Raw genomic sequence first — 18,578 nt, 5'->3', positions numbered from 1 at the left:
TAAGGAATCAATCAACACACCTAACTTACTGTTTACAAGACCACAGGATGTAGGACTTTTCTCTGACATTAGTACTTTACACCACTGTATCTCTTCTATTCTCTCGTAAATAGTTTCTGTATGAAAACTACTTTTCCATGTCAGAAAAAAAGAGGTATTTCCTCTCCAGGTACATTGCTCATTTCAAAGGTATATTTTTTTCTTTTCAAGACTGTACATTTATCATCATTCTCACGGAACTCTTCAGAGAGAGAAAAGCAGTATGGTGAAGGTGCCACTAGATGGTAGAAGGAAGCAGTCGGCAGAGCTGAGCTTACTCAGCAGAGCTGAGCTCACTCAGCAGTAGTTGCTTTCAACAAGCAGTAACAGATTCTGCTCAGTGTTATAATTGTATTTCTGACTGAAACAAAAGGGGAAATGAACTAGAACATCCGTTTGGCAATTGAGAGAAGCCAAAGTTAAAAACAAGTATGTAAATCTCTGTTAATTTGCTTTGAACGTATAAAAAGTTGTCTGTGAGTTGTTGAGGCCTCACTTCAGCTGGCTGAGAAGCTGTTTGTTCTACCAATAAATGGTTCAAAATCCAAGCTCTGTGTCTGTGAGGATGTGCCACTCAGCCAACGCCTCCTTTGAGATGGGAAATGCACGGTTAACATTTATGTTGCATGACAGTGGCCAAGATGTCCTTTGTACCATGTTACATTTTTTACAGCTGCTTTTTCAAAGCCTTTGCTTCCTCACATGTGGTAAACCACTTACTGATTTCAGCACTAATAAGGTATTTTTGTATTTTTGCCCACATACCTCCACTATCTGCCTTTCATTTATCCATTATCCTGGTGGTCACAGCACTCCTCTGGCACATCAGAGATGCAAAAGACTTTATACCTCAGCTGCTGCCACCCGCCCTCACCAGCACTGCAGTGAGTGATACTCTTGGTCCCTTCCTGGTACAGCTGTTTCACGTGGGAAGCAACTAAAAGCGGTTTTTGGGTATGAGACTGAAGAAATAGGGGGACAAAGGAGAGTTGTGATAAGATGTTCTCCAAGGAAAGGCCAGGCTGATTTCTTGTCTCTTCTCCAGGAAGTATTTATTTAATACCTTCTAAAGAAATTGGGTAAGAGCACTTGGTGTTTGATCTGAGTCTGGTTTCAGTAGCCTTTTCATGGAATATGCAAGGCCAGGCTTCCTGAGGTAGAGGAAAAATCAGCTATTTGATGCCACAAATGTGCACCTTACACTGGGATGTCCAACCAAAAGGATGCATCCTCTGAGAAACAGAGAGTTTTAGGGTCTAACTGCAAAAGATACTTGAAAAATATCTCTTCACACCACAGAGTTATGGGTCTTTTGCTTTCTACTGGATCGGGTTTAGTTCTCTATTTCCAAACATTTTATCACCAAACTTCTGTAATTCCATCCTCAGTTAGATTCCTGTTTTGGAGAGTTTTATTAATCATTTACTGTTTTTTGAATTTTAGCGAAATTCTTATGTTAATAATTAAATATCTACTTGTAGGTAAAACAACAAATCTATACATGCGAATAAAAGGTATTTGGATATTTATACATTTTACATTTAATGTCTATAACATATTATGGATAACATAACAGGAAAACTGTCTTTACACTGTATCCTTTTCATAAGGCTGATTTTGTATTCCCAAATTATACTCAAAAGAGAGGGCACATCTTGAGCAGTGTTTGCAGCTAGATTTGTGACTCCTGGCTAAATAAAAATGAGTTTTAAAGAATCTGATCAGACTCTATAACTACTTTCATGACACAGTTTTACCAACTGATCCCTTTTGGACTGAAACAGTAGTGGCTCATTGCGTGTGAAAATGAGGCTGAAGAACAGAATCTTAACAAAATTCAAGGCAGTTCATGTTCAAGGGCATAAGATGTGTTCAGAGTTGTAATGTAAAATAAAATCCTTTTGTGCTGGCTCTAAAAACCTCTAAAATTTTTACAGTGGATTCATCTTGTGTATGAAGTTGTTATATTCATAAAAATGTAAATTTCAATACTTAATTATGTTTGCAGAATATCTTTTTATGCAAAAAAAGTTGTTTTATTTATTTGAAAGCCAATCAAAAGGTGGAGATTGCAATATGAGAACCTTAAGAAACATATATGACTGAACAGTAGTCATAGTTGCTCATGCATAATAAAAGAACACATAAGGTTTAGAGTGGCTGAAAATACATTTCCCATTTCTGATTAGAGTAATAAACAGTGTTACTGATACTGGATATGCCTTTTTATATTTTAATCTAACGGGGGAAATAATAAAAGCAATACTTACTGTTTACACAACGCCTCACCTTCAAATCAAGATAATTTATAAATCATCACTTTGCTGCTATAGCAATGAAATCTCTCAGAGCTGCCTGCATTAGAAAGCCTTATTTGCTTTTAGGTTATTTTCTCTTTTTTTTTTTTGGGGGGGGGGGGGGCAGTGTTGGGGAGGAGGGACAGAATGGGTGTTAGGAAACAAATTGTTTTTCTGCTTCATCTCATACATTAATAATGATATCAGTGATAACCTAATTTTATTTTCACACAGTGAAATAACACTAACTCCACTGTTCAAATAATTAGAATTCAGCCTTTTTTCCTGTATGCTGCCAGCTGAACAGTGCCTATCTCCTCATTTTTTTTGTGATTGTAATTTAATAAGCAATTTTACCACGCAGCATCAAGGGTCCCCTTGGAATTATAATATTAGGCTCACACTGCTGAGCTTGTAGAAGTGTTCAGAGATGAGCCCTTGAAATGAAATTTACCCCCTCAGCCACACCTACACACACGCTCGCTTTCCCTGCAGAACTGGCAACAGCACAGTTTGCCACACATTTGAAGGCAGGACTGGAACTCCATGCTGCAGAACACCTCATTCTTTACCTCAGGCCATGCATGAGAGAGAGACAGTCTTCACAAAATGCTGTCTCTCCTCTGAGCTCACAGCACCAAAAAGTGCTTATGATGTCTTGTGTGGCCACAACTGTGTTTTTGCTTTCTCTGGTCTGATTTTTTTTTCTATTCTGCATGTAAGACATCTCTTTAAAACCAGGAGGCATTAACAGTTCCTTTAATTAAAAATCAAACCATATTTCTAAACTCCAGTTGAACAATGTAGCTGGCAGCTACAGCCCATTATTCTACCAAAAAAAGGTTGGGATGTATCAGCAAGCTCAAAATGTGTGATGTGAAGAAACAAAGGAGGAAGCCTTTTAGATGCCCAGAACTTCTGGCATGCCCTGATAACTCATTAAAGTGAGGAGTGGTAGCACTGAGAGCCTGAGATACAAAACTGAAGGCAAGGTGTGTGTGAATTCCTACTGCATGTGCACAGGCAGCAGCACACAGCAGCAGCCAGAAGCAAACCCAGCAGGTGCACCAGGCTCACCGTGCCCCAGAGATGTGAGAAATGCCTGTTCCTGTTGAAAAGCCTGTTCTGGATTTTCCTGGAATGACAGACAGCTTCAGAGGGACTGTCACAGCACTGGCTGCAGTTCTCCTAAATGCTGAGGAGCTAACCCATCAGATCCAGGTGCACAGGTATCTAGAACTGTCTAGTTCTGGGAGAAAAGGTGCTGAACTGTGTGCACCATTAGTCTGATCTGGCACGGGAATTCCTGTGCCTCTGTCGGTTACTGCTCCTTCATGTGCGATGTCACTGGATCGTGCAATCATTTTCCAAGACACAAGTATAGTACCTGTCTGTAGCTCAGTGACAGAAACAGGGGGAAAAAAAGAACTTCAGAGTGAAGAGAGACAAAATTAATGAAAGATAGTTAGTTTTAAATATTGGACATAATTCATCATTCTGTACAAAAACCTTCTGCCACTTTACTGGAGTGATGCTTTTATTTGATGCTCAAATTTTTCATGTGCAAACCTACAAGCAGTCAGAATTTAACATCCTCAAAATCATAATTTAGAACTATTCAGTACTATCAACAGTCTTCTGTTGTGTCTATTGAAATATCAGAGGAACTACATGGCAAGATAACAAAACTGCTCTGAAAAAGGATTTCGAAATTTGCGCTCATTATGCCAAATTCCAGTCAGTTCTACCAGTCTCATTTCCCTCAGAATTGAAATGAATAAATCTCTCTGATTTTCAAAAAGACTGAATTTGCTTTTAATCTCTGGGAAAATATTAATTTTCTTTCAAATATCCTGATTAACAATGCTGAAGTTAAATATGTGGAACTTGATTTTTCCCCTTAAGTTAGCTATTCAAATTTTCAGAACAAGTTATTTATGGCTTTGAGAACATGTTAATTTTAGTGTCTGTTAACCCCTACACTGCATATCTATTTGTGTCTTCCAAAAGAGGGAAAGCTCTGATGGATGGAAAGAATCAGCACTGAAAATATTGGCAGAATTAAAGCAGACAAGATAAAATGTCTGACCACAGATCATCAGAAACACTTCACATTAACCAGCACTGATCAGAAGTGTATCAGGGTGATTCTCCAAAATATTCCACACCAACCTGCATTTTGTCTTCCTAAAGGCCATGAGATGGATGAATTGGGTAGTGCTACGCAGACATGCAAACCTCCAGCAAGGCAGATATATCCTACCCTGTCACCTTTTAGCTCAAAAAATTAAAGAATTAAAATATTAAATTACTTCGCTAAAATTCAAAGAATTATGAAATCAGGAACACTCTCTAATACAGTGGAGGTTCTCATTAGGAGTGGCAGCAGCATTCATTTCCTTTGAAACAAAGCCCTTCAGCATGCAGGCCCTTGCCTGCTCTGAGGCACTGATCTTACCTGGGGCTGAGATCATAAGAAGGCTGTTAAAAATGCATAGTTCTGACCCTCAAAATCCACATAAGTGAAATGGTAGTGCTTATTTTTGACCATTTACATCTATCCTGCCTTTGTATTTTCTTGACAGGGCAATTTAAGGAACTTGATACAAAGACACAGCAAACTCCCAAATACAAGTGGTTGATACCATTGCCTCTTGTTTGTGTAATGAACTGGACTATACATCTTTTCTTGTTAGACAGGATGCCTTTATCTACAAGGTGCTCATTGAAAATCATGGATTTTTGCCAGAAATATTAGTTAAGTTTTAAAATATTTGCTTATTTTTTAAATTAGGAAGTCTTTGTTCATTCCAGGCCAGGCAGGTCAGTAAGGACTGGTGGTGTCCTCAGAGCCCTGATGAGAGCCAGTCAAGTGTACAAGGACAGATAAACCCAAGTATTTTGGAAAATCTCTTTGAGACTGGTCTCTTGAAAGGTAACGATGAGACTGGTAGGGCCAAGGAGTCTTGTACGGTTTTAGAGAGTGGGTTTTTACATTTCTTTAGGATTAAGAATCCATTTTACAGTATTGTGTGCTTGGCTTTCAATCACAGAGAAACCCTTTCTCCTTCTGAAATTAAATATCAGGAGCATGCATCTCTACCAAAGCCAGTTTAGAAACTATAGCACTATTTGACAGTAATGATAGGAAAAAATGTCATTTTTCCTTGAAACTAATATTTCTGGCAAAGATCTATCTCTTTTCAAGAGCATCAATTTCAAGCTATCTGCCAGCTGTGTCAGCACAGCTCCCATTACAGCTGTAACCAATTTCTTGAGAGTTACTCCTCCAGAGTCCTTCAATCTGCACATCCAGCCCATCCACTTTGCTTACACAAGGGGTCCTACCAAAGTCAATGGAAAAGGTGAAAAGGATTTTTTTTGTTCTGAGATGCTTATTTGAAGGATGCCTTACGTTGCACAACTCTGCAACAAAGGAATTTTTTACATGGTCCATTCTTCAGCAGAACTGAGTTACCAAACACAAATATTTCTCTAAACTCAAGTAATTTAAGTTGAAAAAAAAGAACTTAACCAGGCACTGTCTTTCCTTAAAAGTATCAAGGAAGGCTCATCTCTGAAATTATGCCCCTGGCTTGCCCAGGGCTTCATGAAGTATTTATTATTGGATCAAAAATAGACTGTTGCCGTGCACTGCTTGAACACTGGATGTTATTATCTATCATTAGAGACTTCACAGCTAGCGATTTCCACACTCATGTCTAGCTGACATGGACAGCAAACACTTCCCAAGTTTCAGGAATCAAGTGGCCTCTCTCTGTGCTGCCATAATCCCCAGATCATTCATTCTGCCTTGCTGCTGAACCCCTGCCATAATTCCTTCCACACCATACAATATGAAGTGGCCAGTAAAAACTCAGAAGCATCTGGGAACTTGGAAAGGGAGAGCACACTGAAATGGATTTAAATGTAAAATTAACACTATATAGGCTATAATACTGTCTCCAGTAAACATTTTCATATTCTATTCTTTGGGATGCTGTTCTAGACAGAATAATGAATTCATATACAGCTTTCTCTAGGGTACATGAGATTTTATTTACCTAGGGCTTCTTCAAAATTCATTCCAGAAACAAGTTGGAAACACCACAAAAATTAGGCTTTTCTTCTGAGAGTTGCAGTACCACACATGGATGATCATCAGAATTATTATGAGGCTGAGCTACTCTGCAAGTATCACTGCTTTAGTTTTCATCCCAGCTGCATCAAGAAGTGCAGAGGAGAATTAATATCTTAGTAACTGATGAATTAAATTTTCTGCTCACATTTTTGTGAGGTCACTTCTCATTTTATCCTGAAGGAGTTTGCTAGTTATTTAAGTTTCAGTCAATTCATGGATAAGTAGCTGGTCAAAAGATGGGAAACAAACAGTCAGAAAGAAAAGGTCAGTTTTTAGAGTGGCATCCCCCAGAGATCAATGCTCATGTCCTGCTGGCGGTGTATGTAGAATCTATAATCCAGACTGAACTGGGAACTTGTAAAATGGTACTAGAAATCCTAAGGTATTCATGGTAATAAAGATACCAAAGAACCTTATGATACTGAATTGCAAATTGATAAAACGTCACAAAATTCAGTGTCATAGTGATGCACACAGAATAAAATGCTCCTAACTTTACATAACAAATAACACAACTCTGTACTAAGCTGTCACGGTTCAAGACAGATCTTGTGGTTATAGCAGAGAGTTGGCTCTATAACACTATCAACCTCCTGCTCAAAAGCAGAGTAATGGAAAAAATGGAATGAAATTGTAAAAACAATCAGGAAAAGGAAAAAGCATAGCACTGTTGGAACCTAGGATATTCCTGCATATTGCTTACTGATCACAGGCTTGATCCCACTTTCCAGAAGCACACACTGAAACTAACAGACAGAACAGGTGATCAAAGGCACAGAATAAAAGAAAGTAAGAATGGTCTATAAAACCCTGAATATAATGGATCAGACAATAGATGGGGATGATAGATCCAAGGTACATCAAACATAAGTGGAAAGCAGCAGACTAAAAACATTAACAAAACTTTTTTTTTTTAAAGACACATTGCTATGGGATGTCACGGACTCTAAAAATTCAAACCTTTTCAAAAGTAACTAGGTAAACTTAAGAGAAGAAATATTTGTGAAGGGTGTTACATACAAAGACCTGCCTCTGATTTAAAGGAGTCTTTGAGCCACAGACCTGAACGCTCAATAACCTGAACTGAGAATGCATCATGTGCACAGCATGTGCACTCTCTTATTACTGAGAGCCTGGAATTCCTGCTTGGAATCTACTGCTTGTTCGCCTTTTGGATTCATGCTTCCAAGCTCACAAGCACTGCAGCTGTCTCAGTTAGGCCATTACTCTCTTCCCATCATCTCAGTCTGTTTGCAGGTAAAGTAGAAGCACATGGTTAACAGTGTCACTGGAAAAAAGTCAGTGATGTGCATGTCAACAGCATTTCAGGGGAAAATAATTTAAATTTAAAAATTAAATTAAAAAAAATTAAAAAGTTAAACTTAAAGGAAGCCATCAGAAGTGAGGTGTTCTTTGATGTGAAAGAGTATAACTGTACATGGGTATCTGAAGGATCACAAGACATTTGGCTGTTGATTCTATGATTACATTCTTATGTCTCTATCCATGTTTATGGATATCCTTTTTGACCAAACCTTTTGACAAAAGGAAAGAAACAGTTCTCCTGTTAGTAAGTTTTAGCAAAGGAGAAAGCATTGGGTACTTAAGGAGAAGAATCTGTAAAAGTACTGCCGTGAGAGAGTGGAGGCTGACTACTGGATGAACATGTGGAGGTCTTATGTTTGCTCCATAGAGACATAACACTATCTTGTAATGATTTTAGTATCCTATCTTTCATCAGCAATAAATAATTTCACTAAGGGGAAAAAAAAAGGAATAAAAGTATTCCCAGACTGTTGGGAATCATGCAACATGTTAGTTTCATGCCTAGATCAGCCCTTACTGCATAAAAATATGGTTTACATATTTAAAGAGAGATGGAAGAACAGCTGCTGATGACGGCAAAGCAGCTGAGTCCAGGGCCATGGATCAAGAAGCATGACAGGGACCACGGATGTGTCAAACACTGAGCACCATGGCCTGCCTTCCCTTCTGGGGACAGAGGGACAAAGACAAGGAAGGGATTGCCAAGGGCAGGGTGGGCAGTGAGGCTCAGCAGAGAGGATGGTGACAGCCATTTCTCCCACAATAGGCCAAAATGCTCCCAGTGCCACCCTGCTGGTTTTCCAAAGAAAGGAAGTGTAGGAGCCACAGCTGCACCCCCAGCACATCTTTCTGCCAGCCAACCCCAGGCTGGGGGCTCAAAACCACTGGCATTTTCAAAGGCATGGATGGTGGGAAGGCAGAGATGGGAAAGGCATCCCAGGCTAGAACCAACCACAAACATGGTGTTCTAGTGTCCCTTTTGGCATTGTCACCTGCTCACTAGCTGTCACTTCAGGAAAATGCAGATCTCCCACTGTCTTGTGTCTGCCAGTTCTCTGCAGAGATCTCAGGGACCATTGGACATCTACAAATATATAGCTGATCCACTGCCTATTTCCCATGTATTTAATGAAAACCAGTACCAAGCAAAGCAGAGAGATCCCAGTATTTCTCCTGACAGATGAGCTCAGGATGCTGCTGTACTTCTGGGCCAGGCAGCAGCTCAGTGGTCCATCAGGATGCACAACTTCAGGCACAATACAAGTTTCCCAGCTGGAAAATATTTGGGCTTCTGGGGAGACAAGTATAGGGATGTGGAAGGCTTATGGGTAACGTGATACTGAATGAGGCCACAGGGGCATGGGAGGGATCCAAGCTTTACCAGAGAAGTAGAAGAGCACAGCAAGGAGCTGGAGGCATTGTGAAGGCTCTTGGGGAGATTCTCAGAAGATCAGAAGCTGTGCTATTGAGGTTGCGGAACGCAGCCTGAGAACCAGGATAACTGTGGCATGAAAAGGCAGCTGATGTCTGTAATGGAGCCCCAGGACACAGGGCTTCATTAAATAAAATAAATGAAATAAATAAATGAAATAAATTCTTCCCACCTCCAGGAAGGTGTCCCACAGATTCTCAGAATTTTCTGAGTAGGAAGCGACACACAAGGAACATGGAGTCCAGCTCTTACCCATTGCAGCAGAACACAGTGTTATCAGACTGTAATTTCAGAAACACAGATGAAGTGTATCACCAAAAAACTGTCAAAGAAATGAACACATAAGAGAGTAGTTTTCAGTCCAAGTTAGGGCTGCTTCACAACAAAGCTTGTCTGATATTTCTATTTGGTGTAGTGACACAGTGGCACTGCCCATAGATCACTGCAGTGTGGCAGTATGCAAATTGTAGAATAATAGGATAACCATCTGTTGGATGACGAATAGTTTGGCACAGGAATGTGGTCAAGCCTTCCTGCAGATACCCACACTCACCCAGATCTCTGCCAGCTGCCTGAGTAAAGGGCACTGAACATCAAACTGGCTTCTACCTCACTCTCATCAGCAACTCACCAGAGCAAAGCCCTGACTGATGAGTCTGATGGCAGCTCCAGTCACACCAGTGGCAAGGCCAGTTTCATATACTGGTGTTTATACCGGTGTAATGTTGGCTTACAGACACTGAGGATCTGCTTCTGACATTTCTTAGTATTGCCCTTCTTAGACTTTTGTACTTCTTTCTGTATCTTGATATACTTTAATTGAGGCTTGTGAATGGTGGCACTCGAATACCTTTTGTTCTGTAAGTCAGTTGGATTTAGACCTTGTAATCCCCAGATAGCATAACACTGAGTTTTTCTGATGGTGCATCATACTAAATCATCATCTGACTGACGATAATATAATGGGAATAACATATTAACAAAATTTATCATTCCTGTTCCTTGCTCAGGGGATGTTTTACTTTATCATATAATATATTAGTTGTCACTTTCATGACATATTACAGTAAGACATCATCAGAACATGATCATCAGAAACATTTTGACAAAGTAGTAACTTTGATATTGGATATCAAGGCCAGGTTGGATGAGGCTTGGAGCAACCTGGGATAGTGGAAGGTGCTCCTGCCCCCCCACAAGGGAGGTTGAAACTACAAGATTTTTAAGGTCCCTTCCAACCCAAACCATTCTATGATTCTCTCACTATTCTCTGACATCAGACTTGCCACTGGTGCTAAACCAGTTGTGGTTTATCTTAAAATGACACCCTCTAAGCAGTCAGAGCTTTTGCATTACCTTTTTAAGTTCACCACAAAGCTTCATCAAAGTAGCAGCCGAAAATTGTTTTGACCTTTTGGAGAGTGTCTCTACAAAAAAAATCCAGCATGTTTATTTCACTAAAAATAATGTACCTAGGTCAGAATCTTGGAAAACAAGGAGGGTTTTTAAAAATTATTATTTTAAATTTAGAAATGTTAATTTAGCAGAGGTAGATCATCAAATGACAGAGCTTCTTAAACCCCCAATTCGTTGAGAGACAGCCATTTTAATAATTTTCAGCATTCACTGATGGCCAAGCTGGCTAAACAGCCTTCAGGCACAGGTGCATGGCAGTCATGCTTACGTGGAAACTTGCATAATATACGGGTGCAACTTCTGCAGGAAGTGTCTTTTTGTGCTAACCACTCATATACACTGACAGTTTCTTCTTGTTCAATCATCTGAGCTACGTTTGTATACTGAAAAATGAACATATGCATATATGAATATACAGATAGGAAATGGATTTCCAGTCTCTGGTGGACAAACAAAAAACTGCATTGCAACAGGCAGCTCTAGCACAGCTGTGCCTGCAGCATCTGAAGGCAAACTCTTTCAGGTAATAGCATTGGAGAAGACAGGATAAATCAAATCATTCAGCAGAAATTAATGACATTTTAGGAAAATGCATTTTTCTCCTCTGTCTATAGATAGTTAGCAACTTACTCTTTTGCTCCCACTTGATTTCTGGATTATGACCTTGTATACTTAAGGAAATTAAAGCCAACGGGTTCTGATATCAACAAAGCATGAAGTTATGGAATACCAATGCATCGTTTTGATTTCTTATTTTCAAGGTCTTTTGTGTAAAGTGCTGAAGTTCAACCTTATCTTCAAAATCCATATCACTTGAAAAGTGATGCTAATCACCAAAATGCTGATCAAGACAGTACTTATTTTCACACTCGCAGCAAAGTCGGGTGTATTTTATAACAAATGCATTCCTCAGTTGCTTGTTTTTGGTGTAGACTGGGGAATTTGTGGAGCAGCCTGGTGATCATTCTCAAGAATTCCCAACAACCAGTGAAAATCCAGTGAAAGAACTGAAGGAAGAACTTGAATCTTTCAGAGGATGGGGATCATACTTGTACTAGCTGTTAAAACAGCTGTATCAAGATGAAAAAACTTCAGGTAAACTCTGTGGCCAGTGATTTAACACCACCAAAAACAACACTGAAAAGAAGCCACCATCCCTTACCAGCAATTTGCAGAACACTACTTGATTTATTCCAGGTACCAGAGAGCTGACTCATTACAGCCTTAAGAATCTGCTCTGGGAAATTGATACAGATGAGTCATGTATCCTCCTTAACAAACTTCCACACCTTCTGCAGTACTCTTTGAGACTGTCCCCATGACTACAGCATCAATGACTCTGGGGCAAATATTCTTTTCACTAATGAAAGGTAGATTATGCTGAACTTTTGGCATAACAGCCTAATTTAAAAAAAAAACCACAAACAACCAAAGTCATGCCCTCCATCCCCAATCACAAAAAAGTAAATGAAAGCAATGGACTAATTTTTTTTCATGTGCATTGCTTCTTGCAATATACACAGTGTTTCCATGGACTAATGCCATGGCATTTTATTGCACATTTGATCTTTTTTAAGTGCTTCAAAATCTTTCAGTTGTGTAAGATTTTCAGCAGTGGAATATGGGCAATTGCTGCTTCATTAAAAATGTATAGCAAAAATAAGCATGAGTATACTTAAATAATTTTATTTATTTTGGCAGTTGAGGGTTGAAAAGCTCAGTGTTGAAACTGCCTTCTTTATATTCATGATAATCACAGCAAATGCACCATACAAAAACCTCGAGTCAGATAAACAATCTTGTTTTTGCATTGTTGCTCAATTGTCTTCACAATTCCCTAAAAGCCAATAAAGCATTTGTTGGAGGCACGCTGACCAATAATGATTTTTTCCAAGCACTGTAATCAAATGAGCAAACTTGTTTTTCACGCTTCCTATTTTATAAATATTTCCAAAAACAAGAGGTGATTTTGCTGAGTGATTAAACCTGAAAATGGTGCAGTAACACTGCTCAGCCATTTTGCTCCTCAGCATCTTTTACAGCTCCCAACTAACTACTCCCATGGCATCCCTCTGAAGAAGCTGCTGTCTCCATTTCACAGTGGGAAAAACAAAGACAGAGGTCGAGGACCATCAAATATTCTGAATACCTGCAACTCCCAGTGGTAATAACTGAATTTCTGGATGCCCATTGTTACTGAAACCAGGCTGTAAATGATTTACATGAGTTAAACTGCAAGGCAGAAGACCAAAAATCTCTGAAATAAAGTTCCAGCTTCAGCAGTCGTTGGCTTTCTGGGCTGTGCCTTCATCTCACATATGACTTATGATAAATTTTGTAGTTATAAAAGCAGAAGAACAAAAGAACGGTCAACTGCTCTGAATGCTTATGTGGACACCTTTTTCCTTCACAGTGTGTTCACTAAAGTAAAAAAATCTACATACAGATTTTAAAGAATGAAATAGTCATAGGCAAAGCAGGACCAGTTCTGATTTGGAAAAATCACAATTATTCTCAGTGTGCATCTAACCAGGAAAGGATAAAGTATGTGATTGAAAGAAAGGTATTACCTCTACCAATTCCACCTTGGAGCAATCTTTATAATGAGCACCAGAGTCCTGCATTATATTCCATATGCAGTTGAGAAATGTTGCTAAAGTTATTAAGCCACAGAAACAGATATAAACCTCTAGTTTGTTAAACAATGAATCATATTCACTACAATAAATAAACCTTTTCCTCAGTGCAACACTCTGTTGCATGTCCCAAAGTACAATGGTGTTGATCTCCCATCTCTGATTTTGTAAACACTAAATACCATTCTGCTGGCTTTGTAAATTCTAAGATCATACAATCTGTTCTATTTTCTTTACTCAGTTTAGCTCTAAAGATCAGAAAGCAAGCTGATATTTTCTCTTTTTCTGTTATTCAACTTGCAAGCTACCTCTCATAATGGAAATTCAGTTTCATATTTTAGGCTTAGATTTGTTTAGGGCTTTTTTTTTTTTTGTAATATCTATTAAGTCTTATTCCTCTTACCGTTAATTTGATTAAACACACATCAGAACTACTAAGCTGCAGGAGCAAAACATTGGGTTTCTTGTGTTGCTCTGGGACTTGTCATCAAGCCAAACTCACAGATGTTCCAGTGAACACACAGCATTTGGTCCATTTCTAGGATAAACACTATAGCTTGCTTTATCCATACTGTCATGACCCTGGATAAGTAAGCAGCAAGATCAGCTGAGTCCCCTCACCTACACTGCACTTTTGATAAGCTGACACAAAGCAGGAAGCAAAAGTTAGAGAGGCAAAATTAGGGAAAAGGTAAAAAATTCTCGTGATTTTCATGCCTCATCCCAGAATATTTTCTTCTTGGAAGATTGGTTTGTTGTTTTGCCTGTTGTGACAAGATGCATTTTTCTTACAAACAACAAGGCAGGTAGAAGTACTCAGAAGCACAAAAACCTGTGAAATTATATTTAGTAGCTGGGTAGAAATGAGATGACTGTGATTGCTCCCAAGTGTGTGAATAACCCTCCCAGAATCCTCACAGGGTCTCACCAACTTCTGTCGTGTTCCTGAAAGATACTGACCTATAGAAACTTAATAAGACAGAAAATTGGGTTTTGGTATTTTGAAGGACTCTGACATAAAGAAAATAACACATGTGCCTACATGAAGGAATTGTTCATGAGCAATGAACAGCTTGGTCCACGGAGATGCCAGCAACACAGCAACTGCAAATGAAAGTGCGTGATGCTAAAGAAACCTGCAGGAATGCTGAACAAATTGGAGGTGCTGCTCATATGGAGTATAAAACCAGTGTTGCACAGCCAGCAGCAAGAGTTGTGTGCATATTAACTATGAAAAATAGCCTTTTCCCACCAAAAAAATCTATCAAAGTACACATCTCTGTAATGCTAGGGTAAGATCTTGGGTGTAGAGAGGTAGGTTCCTCATAAATGCTTGTCCCAGCCTCATCTCCCATGAAAAAATTATGACCCAACTGGCAAAAGTTGACTATATTCTTAACAACCACTTTGAGGGGGAATTTTTAAGAGACAAGTTTTTAAGCTTTTTTGTGTTGTAAGAAGAAGGGGAAAAGGAAAAAAAAAAGAAAATAATAGAAAAGCACCAGTATTTCAGTCCCATGATCATTCCAGCAGTTAATGCTTCCCAAGCAAAGATAACTCAGAGTAAAATCACCTGTTCTGACAAGTGAGATGCCAGCAGCGTGTGGGGCCCAGCCTGTGCATCTGCTGTAATTAAATTTGCACACAAATTGAAGCGTGCAATGTTGCTATTTCTCTTAATGGAACAGGCCCTCTGGACAGAACTTTCAGAGCCTGAGGAAGTCATCTCTATTTTGATGAGTCTGTGGCATGTCACATCAATCTTTATAATTTTGTATATGCTTTAGCTATTTCTATTTTACTGCATAGAATAGCAAAGAACATCCCTTCATGTACAGCTGACTAATACAAATACTTTTTGCTATTTGTTATGGCAGCCATCCAGTCAGGAGATGAAGCAATAATAGGTCTTTTTACTACAGGAAAAAGGTAGAAATCCTGTAAGAGGGATATTTTCATTTTTCTATGGGGGCTTTTTTTTGGTTTACAATTGTTTCTTGTGCCAAAGGTGAATGCCCTGGTGGAGGCTCCATGTTTCCTCCAGCTTTACTTCTGAGGCCCCTTTGCTTGGGGTGCCACTGACTCTTCCCAGGGAGACACAGGAGAAGGGAAGATGTGGCAGGCAAGACACAGACTTGAGAAGTTTGTGATGATCTGGGAAGATGTGTCCTGAGAAGCAGGCAGCCAAAACTCAGAGAGGAGAGGAAGAACTTCCTAGAGATGAGAAGGGGCTGGTGGAATTCATAAAGTCCCTGACTAAGCCTGACCTTCAAGAAAGAGCTGCATTTTTTTTGCCCAAAGTTCTGGCTGACTCAGGGTCCTGTCCTGTCACAAGCCTTTTCCCCTCAATTTCCAATAGGGACTTAAAGCCCTGCTGACATTAAAATATTTAACCATGAATCTTCGGATTCATGGTTACAGTCATCAAAATGACTCTGCAGATGATTCTGTCACCTGCACATACCAATGTGATGTTACTATTCAGTGGAGTTAGTTGTTGCTAAAAATATACACAAGCCCCTCACTGCTCTCTCCTCATTAAGAAGCAGATGTTACTTATAGTTCTATTTCTGAGGGAGGCCAAATGTTCTGTATGCATTTGGAAAGAAAAAAAAAAAACCATATTAAAACCATATCAAATTACTAAAGCTACAGATCCCAGCATATTTCTTTCAAGAAGAGTGTATCAGATCTGCTAAACAATTTATGAGCACAACAGTTTCATGAAACTTTTGGCAGCTCCTATTTAGAAAAGGCTGAAAAGAAAGTCTGCACACACAGTGTGCATTCATTTAATTGAATAATTTACAGTGTACCGTGGTGTGGGGTTTTCTCCCCTTTATTCTATAAAGTGAGCGAATTTCAAAAGAAATACTATGCAATGAAATATATTCCTTTTGTTAGTCACAGCTGTTAGGTGTATCTTTCTATTTGCTCTCTGTTTTCTATACCTGCTTTTATTGTGACATTGCTGTACCGTGAAAAAAATCAGACAACTTGATCAAGGCACTAAAGGAATCTCAGAAAGTTTTTCAATCTTTCTGACAAAAAAAAAAAAAAAAAAAAGGCCTAGTCCAGGAAAGTTATTGTTCACAAGAAATAATCCATTTATATGGTATGAAGCATGCCTTCCTGTTTTAGTGGAAATACCCAGCCAGCATCAGCACATCTCCAACACTAAGGAACAAGGTGCAGAGGTGAGCTTTTGAGAAGCAGAATAGCAAATCCACAGGCCAGACTCACTACAAAAACATGAGCAGAAATGCTGTTGACTTACTCTAGTGCAAGCTACAAGACAGAGGCAAGAGTTATTCAGATTAGCACATGGAATAAAGTCCCAGTTTAACCAGGCAATTCAGTGCTTATCTTTGAATTTAAAGCCAAGGGAAACTGGCGCTTCTGCTTCCTTTCCTATCCAGAGGACCTTGCTATAGGAATATTTTTTACATGACATACTAAACTGGAAACTCTGTAAAACAAAATTTTAAGGCTACATGGTTGAGCATACAAAACATAATAAAAGACAGAATTAAATGTGTGTAGATACACAGTGTTAATTAGAGATCCTGGAATAGGGATCCTTGACTTGCCTGGATGGTGGTCTATTGACTTCCTCCCCTTTTTCCAACTCCAAATGTTTACTGAGTAAATCTAGACCAGTATATGACATATTCTTTTAATTTAGAACAATACAACTGAATCATTGTTACTCAAGACAGATACACACAAGCTCTCTCAACTTCTGGGAATACGTTTTCATCCCTAATCAGCATCTGCATATTTGAAAAGTATCCTGAATAAACCACAGCCCCAGCACAGGAGCTGTTTACTTTTAAAACACATTTTAATTACTCCACTCCTGTAATGAACTATACTGAACTTACTAGGAAAAGATTAGTCAGAAAGTTATTTCTGAGAAAATTATATCAAAAATTAGCAAGGGAATAAAGACCAAATTAAACTTCATATCAAGAACATTTACTTACAGATGTTGTTGAATACATTATTTGGCAACTTGAATTAATTATTCTAGCTTGAGAAAAGGCTGAAGAGAGTCTCTTCACATTAGGTACTTTTATGAAGCCAAAGATTTCATTAATAATTTGCTGAAAAAGTCAATGATCAATTCAGAGAAATGTGTTTTAAAAAAGTGCATTAAGTGTAATACAAAAGTGACACAACAGTGATTGTGCAAGGCTTATTCATTGATACAGAATGAAACCAGGGCCAGACTGATGGACATTCCATGCTTCTCCAGGAAAAAAATTACTATGAACACAGTGTCTGCCTATATATTTAAACAGTACTACTGCTCCTGAAATTTTGGGAGTGTATCAGCACTGAAAAGCCTCTCTGTGCTTAAAAATAAAATAAATTAATCTACAACCATGACATTGCTGAAGAGGCTGAAATAAGAGGAATGGCTGAGTGTGGTAGCTGACTTGCAGGATTTGGGCATGAATTTCTTGGAGTTCACTGCGTGTTATAATGATGAATTAAAGGGAGGCTGTGTAAAGAGATGAAAATATTTTATAATTGTTCCCAGCTTCCTCATTTTGGAGAAATGGTTCTAGCATGTTTTTCTTAGGCTACAACTGGTTGTTTACCAAGTGTTCTTTAGTATTGGCTGTGACAGCTACAATGGGAGAAAGAGCTGACACTCTCAAGGTTCATGCTGGATAACACCTTATCCACGTCTAGGAGTATTTATTTCAGGAGAAGCTCTGAAGATTTGGGAGTTATTCAGCCTAAGTAAGGATAAGTAAGCTTCTAAGGAGATGTGCAACACATTTATGATGAGATTCATCCTAGAGCTTTTTTTTAAAAATAAAGAGTAGGGTGACTGCATTTTTATTCAAAAGGGTTTGTAGTAAACCGTCAGAAGTGGATCTTCAAGAGCGAATTTAAATGAAAAGCAGAGTGCCTGATGGAAAAAAAAGGGATAATTGAAGTTCCAGATAGTCTGATATAAAACAAGATACAATGAAAAGAGGAAACAGAGGAAGCACTAATAGGTAGTGCACCAAGAATGAAGACAGAGGCAGATAGAAATTAGAGCAGAAATGAAAGCACAGTCAGTGATTTGGTGTTATGGGGGAGGATGAGAAGTCTCATCTCAAAATGCACTTCAGTTAATTTTAGAAAAATGATGCAAAATCATAACATTAAGCATGGTCACATTGCTAAGAAGAAAAGTAGAGCTTCCATGTGGGTTCAAGTCTTTATAAATCCTTCTTTATATCCAAATACCACACAATTCTTTGTGAGGGCAGTTAAGCACATTCATCTAA

At 38.8% G+C, this 18,578-nt stretch overlaps 1 protein-coding gene across 1 annotated transcript in view; it reads right to left on the bottom strand.

Moving 5' to 3' along the window:
* The window catches only part of EPHA6 (EPH receptor A6), a gene marked incomplete at its 3' end in the record, with an annotated part of 381,057 nt that overhangs the window by 12,439 nt on the left and 350,040 nt on the right, over nucleotides 1-18,578 (bottom strand). The gene's annotated exons all lie outside the window — the stretch shown is intronic.

Source organism: Coloeus monedula, assembly GCF_965178545.1.
Source record: "Coloeus monedula genome assembly, chromosome: 3".
Lineage (NCBI taxonomy): Eukaryota > Metazoa > Chordata > Aves > Passeriformes > Corvidae > Coloeus > Coloeus monedula.
Note: the sequence above shows the minus strand (reverse complement) of the source record. Positions and strands in the feature narration are given on the sequence as shown.